The following is a 10019-nucleotide window of genomic DNA, read 5'->3' as shown; positions in this document are numbered from 1 at the left end:
AACTTGATTCCGATCGTTCAGTTTGTATGGCAGCTATATGTTCTAGTAGTCCGATATCAGCAGTTCCGACAAATGAGCAGCTTCTTGAAGAGAAAATGACGTTTTCAAAATTTCAAAACAATATCTTGAAAACTGAGGGACTAGGTCGTATATACGGTATATACGGACAAACGGACAGACGGACAGACGAACAGACAGACAGACAGACGCACATGGCTAAATCGACTCAGCTCAAAACACTGATCTTTTATATAATACTTGATGGGGTCTCCGACGCTTCATTCTGGGTGTTACAAACTTCGTGGCAAACTTAATATTGTATATACCCTGTTCAGAGTATAATAAATAAATTGCAAGAACTCTTAAAAACATATCTTTTTTTGCTGCCCTGGAAATTTTAATAAATTTTTAAGGTTTCAAGTGTCCAGATTACGAATTTATTCAAGAATATATTGACTGTGCTTTTGTTTTTATAATGTTAACATATAATATACTTTACACTTTGATCACTTATTAGAAAATTTATTTCTCTCAGTCTCTTTACCGTAAAAATGGGAAAAATTATGTGGAAGAAGACAGTATTATTCTAATACTGGTTTTTTGTACCAAGATATTATAAAATATTTAATACAGAAACGATCCTCGTTGGTCCTCAAATACCCCGACTTATGAAAAATACAGATTTTACGAATGTTGTGACTGTTCCGAAATGGGAAACTTAGAAAGCTTTCAACAGAGAGTCGAAATTTTGCTATATAATGAAGCACCAAATATTTTGAAATATTTACGGACTCATACTGAGCAAAATATGCTGACAAACTTAAAGATTTTAAGAACAGATAATTAATTTAAACTACATACACAATGATCTACATAAATTTTCGGATTATTTTGGAAACAGAAAAGACGGTTCCACTACGATCTGAAAATAGTAGAAACAAATAAGGAAGCCCTAAGTTCGGGTGCAACCGAACTCTCTTGCAACTTTCAAGAATCAAAGCAAGGGAAATACCTTAAGTGTAAAACGTCAATCTGAGGATCGAAATCCAAGCAATTTTATATATTAGGTTGTCAAATATCTCCCTTTTGCTTTTTTACTCTTTATTTCATGCTTTATAAAAAGTAACGGGTGATTTTTTTGAGGTTAGGATTTTCATGCATTAGTATTTGACAGATCACGTGGGATTTCAGACATAGTGTCAAAGAGAAAGATGCTCAGTATGCTTTGACATTTCATCATGAATAGACTTACTAACGAGCAACGCTTGCAAATCATTGAATTTTATTACCAAAATCAGTGTTCGGTTCGAAATGTGTTTATCGACAAATTTTGTTCAGCGATGAGGCTCATTTCTGGTTGAATGGCTACGTAAATAAGCAAAATTGCCGCATTTGGGGTGAAGAGCAACCAGAAGCCGTTCAAGAACTGCCCATGCATCCCGAAAAATGCACTGTTTGGTGTGGTTTGTACGCTGGTGGAATCATTGGACCGTATTTTTTCAAAGATGCTGTTGGACGCAACGTTACGGTGAATGGCGATCGCTATCGTTCGATGCTAACAAACTTTTTGTTGCCAAAAATGGAAGAACTGAACTTGGTTGACATGTGGTTTCAACAAGATGGCGCTACATGCCACACAGCTCGCGATTCTATGGCCATTTTGAGGGAAAACTTCGGACAACAATTCATCTCAAGAAATGGACCCGTAAGTTGGCCACCAAGATCATGCGATTTAACGCCTTTAGACTATTTTTTGTGGGGCTACGTCAAGTCTAAAGTCTACAGAAATAAGCCAGCAACTATTCCAGCTTTGGAAGACAACATTTCCGAAAAAATTCGGGCTATTCCGGCCGAAATGCTCGAAAAAGTTGCCCAAAATTGGACTTTCCGAATGGACCACCTAAGACGCAGCCGCGGTCAACATTTAAATGAAATTATCTTCAAAAAGTAAATGTCATGAACCAATCTAACGTTTCAAATAAAGAACCGATGAGATTTTGCAAATTTTATGCGTTTTTTTTTTTAAAAAAGTTATCAAGCTCTTAAAAAATCATCCTATATTACTGTGATCGGATTTAGTTCAAATATACACCGTTTCGATCGATAATCTATTTCGATCTTGAAGGCAACTTTGTTACCTCGCAGAGGGGGAAGAAGTCGGACAGCCACTTTTCACAAGCCTCTTTCGAGTTCAACTTTACACCAATAAGGGCGTTCGCCATGGACAGGAATAGGTGGCAATCACTTGGCGCTATGTCCGGGCTATATGGTGGATGCGATAAAACCTCCCATCTTGACTAACTTCCATCTTCTGGGCGATGTCACGAGATGTCACATGCCGGTCTAACACGATGTTTTCTTCCGCCGGGTGGTTTATCCATGGTGTCGTTTTCACCCGCTCTGAATCGTCGAAGCCATTCCTCAGCAGTTCGAAGTGATAGAGTACTATTTCCCAAAACGCCATTAATCTCACGGAAAGTTTCTTTAACGGATTGGCTTGTAACGAAGGAAAGCTTTAAAATAGCGCGAATTTCGGCGTTACTGTCACAACTTGTCACATACTAAAAAACTAATCATATAGAGTAAAGTCGGCCGGATGTTCCAAAATACTGATATTAGTTATATTGAAACTAGGCCAAATTTTCAATCAAATTTATCTACTTTAAGCACAAAGATATACCGTTATGAGTATAACACGCTCTCTTATTTTCATTGGGATAACTCATATATTGGCCGTTATATCCGGCACAAAGTCACCTGGAAGTTCGAAAATCGTTATATTAAGTACAATATATGCGGGCAAACAGATATACTATTAATAGAGAAGGATTATCCTTTAATTTCATTCATATATACCACACATTGTCCGACATATTCGATTAAAAATCAACTATAGATACCGACGCATAAATACTCAGTAACCAGGTTAGTGCATCTTTATCAGCCCAATTTTTGTTTTTTGCTAACAGTTACTTTATTGTTTTGTGATTTTCGCATCATTGTAAGAACATTGTAAGGACAATCACTGATAAAGAAAACATGCGATAAGAATGTCCAGTTATATGATTTTTGTTATTTTTTGTTCTTGTTGTCGTTCTATCTTTTAAAAGAAAATATTTCTTAGAAGCTTATGAAGAGTTACAGATATCAATAATTGAAATATCGAAAAAACTTTTCATTTAAAGAAAGATATAAAGTAATTTCTCTAAGAGTTATTGTTTTAATATAATAAAAGAAATTGTATATTATGTATATATGAGAAACATAAGAATTAAGAAATCATTTGCGATTTTTTTTTAATAATGTTAATAAGAATCTCTTTACAAAATTAATGAAGTTTTTCTGTCTGTCTGTTGCTCTGTGAAAACCCATCAAAACGAAAATATAGCTTACTTTATGGATTACCGATTTCTTGCTCCGATGTGATCCTTTGGTTCGGCCAGAGGACCCGCATCATCCAGCTTTGGAAATTAACATCGAAATCAAAACCAACAATACACAAGACCTTTGTTTTCGGTTCAACTTTGCGAAAGCTAATTTTAAGAAGATTAATTACGAACTTTCTAAAGTAACTTGGCCAGATTACAGTGGCAATATCGAATTTAGTGCTTCCCACTTTAATGAAACTATTTTAAACTTATTTGAAAAATATGTTCCGAAGTGTGTTGTTACTCAAAAAATGAGTTCTAATTTATGGTTTTCGAAAGAATTATGTAAATTAAAAAGTAAAAAATCTAGTGCTTTTAAATTTAAAAAAAAAACTGGTTTAGTTGCTGACTATTCTAAATTGCGTCTACAATTTGCTGAACTTAACAAAATATGTTATAATAATTATAATAAATAAAGCAAAAAATAATATTATACGTAATCCAAAATTGTTCTATGGTTTCGTCAACTCCAAACGCAGGATTTCTAACTTTCCGTCCGCTATGAAATATAAGTCTAGTAAAGGGTGATTTTTTAAGAGCTTGATAACTTTTTAAAAAAAAAAAAAACGCATAAAATTTGCAAAATCTCATCGGTTCTTTATTTGAAACGTTAGATTGGTTCATGACATTTACTTTTTGAAGATAATTTCATTTAAATGTTGACCGCGGCTGCGTCTTAGGTGGTCCATTCGGAAAGTCCAATTTTGGGCAACTTTTTCGAGCATTTCGGCCGGAATAGCCCGAATTTCTTCGGAAATGTTGTCTTCCAAAGCTGGAATAGTTGCTGGCTTATTTCTGTAGACTTTAGACTTGACGTAGCCCCACAAAAAATAGTCTAAAGGCGTTAAATCGCATGATCTTGGTGGCCAACTTACGGGTCCATTTCTTGAGATGAATTGTTGTCCGAAGTTTTCCCTCAAAATGGCCATAGAATCGCGAGCTGTGTGGCATGTAGCGCCATCTTGTTGAAACCACATGTCAACCAAGTTCAGTTCTTCCATTTTTGGCAACAAAAAGTTTGTTAGCATCGAACGATAGCGATCGCCATTCACCGTAACGTTGCGTCCAACAGCATCTTTGAAAAAATATGGTCCAATGATTCCACCAGCGTACAAACCACACCAAACAGTGCATTTTTCGGGATGCATGGGCAGTTCTTGAACGGCTTCTGGTTGCTCTTCACCCCAAATGCGGCAATTTTGCTTATTTACGTAGCCATTCAACCAGAAATGAGCCTCACCGCTGAACAAAATTTGTCGATAAAAGAGCGGATTTTCTGCCAACTTTTCTAGGGCCCATTCACTGAAAATTCGACGTTGTGGCAGATCGTTCGGCTTCAGTTCTTGCACGAGCTGTATTTTATACGGTTTTACACCAAGATCTTTGCGTAAAATCTTCCATGTGGTCGAATAACACAAACCCAATTGCTGCGAACGGCGACGAATCGACATTTCACGGTCTTCAGCCACACTCTCAGAAACAGACGCAATATTCTCTTCTGTACGCATTGTACGCATTCGTGTGGTTGGTTTAATGTCCAATAAAGTAAACTGAGTGCGAAACTTGGTCACAATCGCATTAATTGTTTGCTCACTTGGTCGATTATGTAGACCATAAATCGGACGTAAAGCGCGAAACACATTTCGAACCGAACACTGATTTTGGTAATAAAATTCAATGATTTGCAAGCGTTGCTCGTTAGTAAGTCTATTCATGATGAAATGTCAAAGCATACTGAGCATCTTTCTCTTTGACACCATGTCTGAAATCCCACGTGATCTGTCAAATACTAATGCATGAAAATCCTAACCTCAAAAAAATCACCCGTTATATTTAATGACAATCACACCATTTCTAATATGTTTGCTGAATTCTTTAAGTCCAATTACTCTCCAAAATCTCCAAAAAATGTTCCGCATCAGCACAAGTTATGTCCGATTTCTGTCATTAATGCGCCTACCATTTCTAAAGAAGACGTCTTATATCAGTTGAACATTAGAACAATCATACAATTATGGCCCAGATATGATTCCCTCATGCTTTCTTAAGAAATGTGCCAAATCTATATACCAACCTCTAACAAAACTATTTAACTCATCTCTTATGCAAGGCTTATTTCCACCCATATGGAAAAGTCATTTATAATTCCTTTACATAAGAGTGGATTTAGGACATCTATTGAAAACTATAAGGGAATAGCAAAGTTGTCTGCAATACCTAAACTTTTTGAAGCAATTATAACAGACGACATAACCTTCCGGATCTCTCCACTAATTTCTTGTTCTCAGCATGGTTTTCGTAAGATGAAATCTACAATAACTAACTTGCTTGAATTTGTATCACATGTATCAGCTGGCTTTAGGGAGAATAAGAATACTTAGGCTGTTCACGATAAGGTGGTTATCGGGTTATGTGGTTATGTGATTAAGTAAACAACAACAAAATGCGGTATGACAAAATAACCAAAGTTGACCAACCTAGACCCTTGTTTACAGATTATGTGGTTGTTTGCTTACTTCCAGTGTTAGAAAGTCGTTGCAATTTTACTAAATGGCAGCACAAAAAATAAATAAAACTAAGCGAATGGCATTTCCATTTAGATTTTCTTGTTGGAAATTCTGCTATTAACAGCTGTTTTTTGTTTACAATCAGCAAATTATGCAAGATGTCTGCAAATTTTATACAACGAATTTTTTAAACCCTTAAAATTCGGATTATTTAATGAGCACATACCTTCAATAAAGTCCATTTCCTGAATAGCAGAACTTATTTTAAATTCGATTATTTTGCATTTTAAACTTTGTTTAGGCATGTTATAAGTTGGAATTTCATTGAACTAAAATTGTAAACAATGAACAGCTGTTTGTGTAAAAATAAGCAAATAACCATACAACATAGGGTGCTCACGGAGCATAGAGGTTATTTTTAATCTAATAATCACATAACCCGATAACCACCTTACCGTGAACAGCCTAACTGATGTTATATACACAGATTTCAGTAAAGCTTTTCATAAAGTAAACCATTCAATTCTTTTGAATAAACTTGATCTTCTTGGTTTTTAACCAATATTTATAAAATGGGTTGCTTCCTATCTTAGCAACAGAATTCAACAAGTCTTATTTAACGATACTTTTTCTGACATAATCAATGTTCCTTCAGGCGTTCCACAAGGTAGCCATCTTGGTCCAATTCTGTTCTTGTTATTTATTAATGACATCTGTTGTTAAGTTTTCAAAAGTCTTATTATATGCTGACGATGTAAAACTTTTTAAAAAGTATACTTCAAACAACGAAAGATGCCAGTTGCAAACAGACTTAAACAACCTAGTTTCTTGGTGTGATAGAAATGACATGCCATTGAACCTTAAAAAATGTAAAACAATGTGCTTTTCACGTAGATCTGTAGACCCAACTTCATACACATTACAAAACTTTAGGTTGGGGCAAGTATGCAGTTTTGTTGATCTGGGAGTAACTTTGGATCTTCACGTATCTTCCACGGTTTTTAAAGCTAAATGCGCTCTTAGTTTTGTTAAACGTTGGTCTAAAGATTTTAGAGATCCACTTACCACAAAAATTCTTTTTACATCTCTGGCCAGGCCTATATTAGAGTATGTTTCTGTGGTATGGAACCCTAGTTACCACGTCCATTCGGATAAGTTAGAGTCCGTTCAAGAGAAAAATGATGTAACTGAGCGAGAGAGAGAGGAAACCTTAAGCATCCATGTTAATTTAAACGTTACCACTTACCACTTACATACATCATCTGTCTGTCACACCGCAGTTATATGAGTTAAGTCGCCTCACGCATAATCTTGATACTTTCATTACACGACGAAAGTAACCATGGTACCCCGATGATATTCGCCACTAAATTTTCATAACACACGTATGCATTGCGTTTATAGTGACAATGAAACTTAATTAGTATGAGAAGAAAAGTGAGCTGATCGAACCGCAAGTCGCGAAGAGTGAAGAGCAGGTATTCAAAATGCGCCGTAACCAAGAGGGACAAACCTTGCGTCAGCATGCGTAAACGTACACGACTTACACGCTTCTCATTATTGCGACCATATGGTAGGCTTGCCAGAGCCGTGAGCACGCTTTTTAATTCCCCTTTGATTGCTTGGTATTTTTGTATGAAATGGCAGTGTATCACGAACGTATAGTACGCTAACATTACCTGGAACGTTGACTGAGCCCAACCGACGAAAGTCATTACGACATGTTCGTTGGTTTGCCGCGGAAATTGTAGTAGCACATAAAGTGAGGTTAACGGGGCTGAAATAGCCAACATGTACGCATTAAAACATCACCCTCAACTGCGGGTAATATACACGCGTACAGAGAGTCCAGGCGTCAAAGTTCCTCCCAAAGTTGGATCATATTTTGCCGACGTGTCCAAATATATAGACAGAGCGCGGCGAACGTTAGGTATCTTCCAGCATTTGTCATTATATCCGTCCACTGAATCACTTTATCATCGAACCTTTCAGTAGATCGCTCTAAGTAACCCTTGTAGGTGTACGGTGTGCCCAAAGCGAAGCAGAGCTGTATACCAGCACTGTAGAGCAAATAGAGTCGCGATTGGTATAGCTTGCCAGCATGCCAGTTGTACAACGCCGGCAAAAATCCAGCCCGCAGCGCATGGTAGTAGGCGACACGTAGCGTAAAGTAATGCAAACGACGTGTGAGTAATCGAGCGTTCGCCTGCACCATTCCGTAGCGAATTTGTGTACACGAAAGACATTCTTACGACTATTGGTGGGCTTTTATAGAACTTTACCTGAGCTTAATAATGAAAGTGGCAAAGGTTATGAGTTTTAATCTAATTTATTGTTGGTTGTTAGGTTCTGCTCAAAGTTCATTTAGAAATCCATCCTTAAATATGGAACATTTTGAATATACTTGTCGGTACTTGTCGTACTTGTCGTGAGACCGCCTGCTCTGCATATTATAAGTTTAGTGAGAGGGATGAATAAAATGCGTTGGCCATGTTTCCCTGAATGATGAGCATCGAACGTACAACAAAATAACCTGACTGCAAAAAGTAAGCAATGGGTGATCCTAGTAGCCTGTGGCCTGGTTTTTAACAGATCATGACAGTCATGTTATTTTTGTTCAGTAAAGAATGTGTTCCGCAGGCTTCGCTTAACTTATGGTCAATAAAATCGGTCTAGTGAGCGTACTACCGTAAATAATCAATTCGGCGCCGTTCGCAGCACCTCGGACTGACATATGGAAAAAAAGACAGTTCTGTTCTCCTGAAAAGTTCCTTGAACAATCGACGTTTTCGAGCCAAATTTTGTTCAGCGATAAGGCCCATTTCTGGCTCAATGGGTATGTAAACAAGCAAATGAGCCGCATGTGGGACGAAGAGCAACCCGAAGTACCTTTTCATCCAACAAACTAAAGGTTTGGTGTGGTTTGTGGGCCGGTGGAGTCATTGGTCCATATTTCTTTAAAAATGATGCGATTGAGGACGTATCCGTTAATGACGACCATTATCGCGCTATAACCGACTATTTTGTACCTGAAATTGAAGCTCTTGAACTCGGCGACAAGTGGTTCCAAGAAAACAGGGCCATTTCCCACACATCGCATCATTTATTAAGAAACAACTTCGGTGAGCATATTATTTCACGTTTTGGGCGGGTTAATTGGCCATTATTTGGAATGGTAATAAACATTACTCATTAAGTTGGAAGTTTCTGTGTTTTTTCTTAAAAAAAAAATAGAAACTCAAAATAGATCACCTTTTATAATTAATTCCACCTCCTTTTATATCAAAATGCATATTTTCGATTTGATAAAATATTTTGAGAAATTCTAAAAAAGGAAATTCAAAAAAGTATTTTGCGTGTTTGCACTTGGTAGAGCTTTATGAATACTTTGAGATGAACACAAAAGCTGAGAGATATTTTAAAGTAATATCGTAATATTTGTAGGCATAATAGATTATAGCTCAAATTACAGAAAAAAACTAAAATAAGTTTAAATAAAAGAAAAAGTGATAAGAGAAGAGGTAAAAGAAAAGAAGCAATAAAAACAGTAAAAAAGTGGAATGATATAATAGTTAATTAGGCAAAATAAGACAAAAGCAAAATAAAAAAATTAAACTAAAAGGAATAAATAAACAAGTAAGGAGGGGCTAAGTTCGGGTGTCACCGAACATTTTATACTCTCGCATGATAAAGTGATAATCGAGATTTCATTATCCGTCATTTACATATTTTTTTAAACGTGATACCTCAGCTCAAATACCGTATTTGTGTAAAGTTTTATTCCACTATCATCATTGGTTCCTAATGTATATATTATACAGAGAAGACATCAGATGGAATTCAAAATAGCGTTATATTGGAAGAAGGCGTGGTTGTGAACCGATTTCACCCATATTTCGTACATGTCATCAGGGTGCTAAGAAAATATTATATACCAAATTTCATTGAAATCGGTGGAGTAGTTCCTGAGATATGGTTTTTGGTTCATAAGTGGGCGACGCCACGCCCATTTTCAATTTTTATTAAAAGCCTGGGTGCAGCTTCCTTTTGCCATTTCTTCCGTAAAATTTTGTGTTTCTGACGT

General features: G+C 36.5%; 1 pseudogene; it reads right to left on the bottom strand.

Annotated features, from left to right (window-relative positions):
• Nucleotides 1-2722: 2722 nt before the first annotated feature.
• On the bottom strand, nt 2723-7817 carry LOC125777559 (uncharacterized; annotated as a pseudogene).
• Between the last annotated feature and the right edge of the window lie 2202 nt (nt 7818-10019).

This window comes from Bactrocera dorsalis, chromosome 3 (genome assembly GCF_023373825.1).
Source record: "Bactrocera dorsalis isolate Fly_Bdor chromosome 3, ASM2337382v1, whole genome shotgun sequence".
Taxonomy (NCBI): domain Eukaryota; kingdom Metazoa; phylum Arthropoda; class Insecta; order Diptera; family Tephritidae; genus Bactrocera; species Bactrocera dorsalis.
The sequence above is the reverse complement of the archived record's forward strand: the minus strand, read 5'-3'. Positions and strand labels throughout refer to the sequence as shown.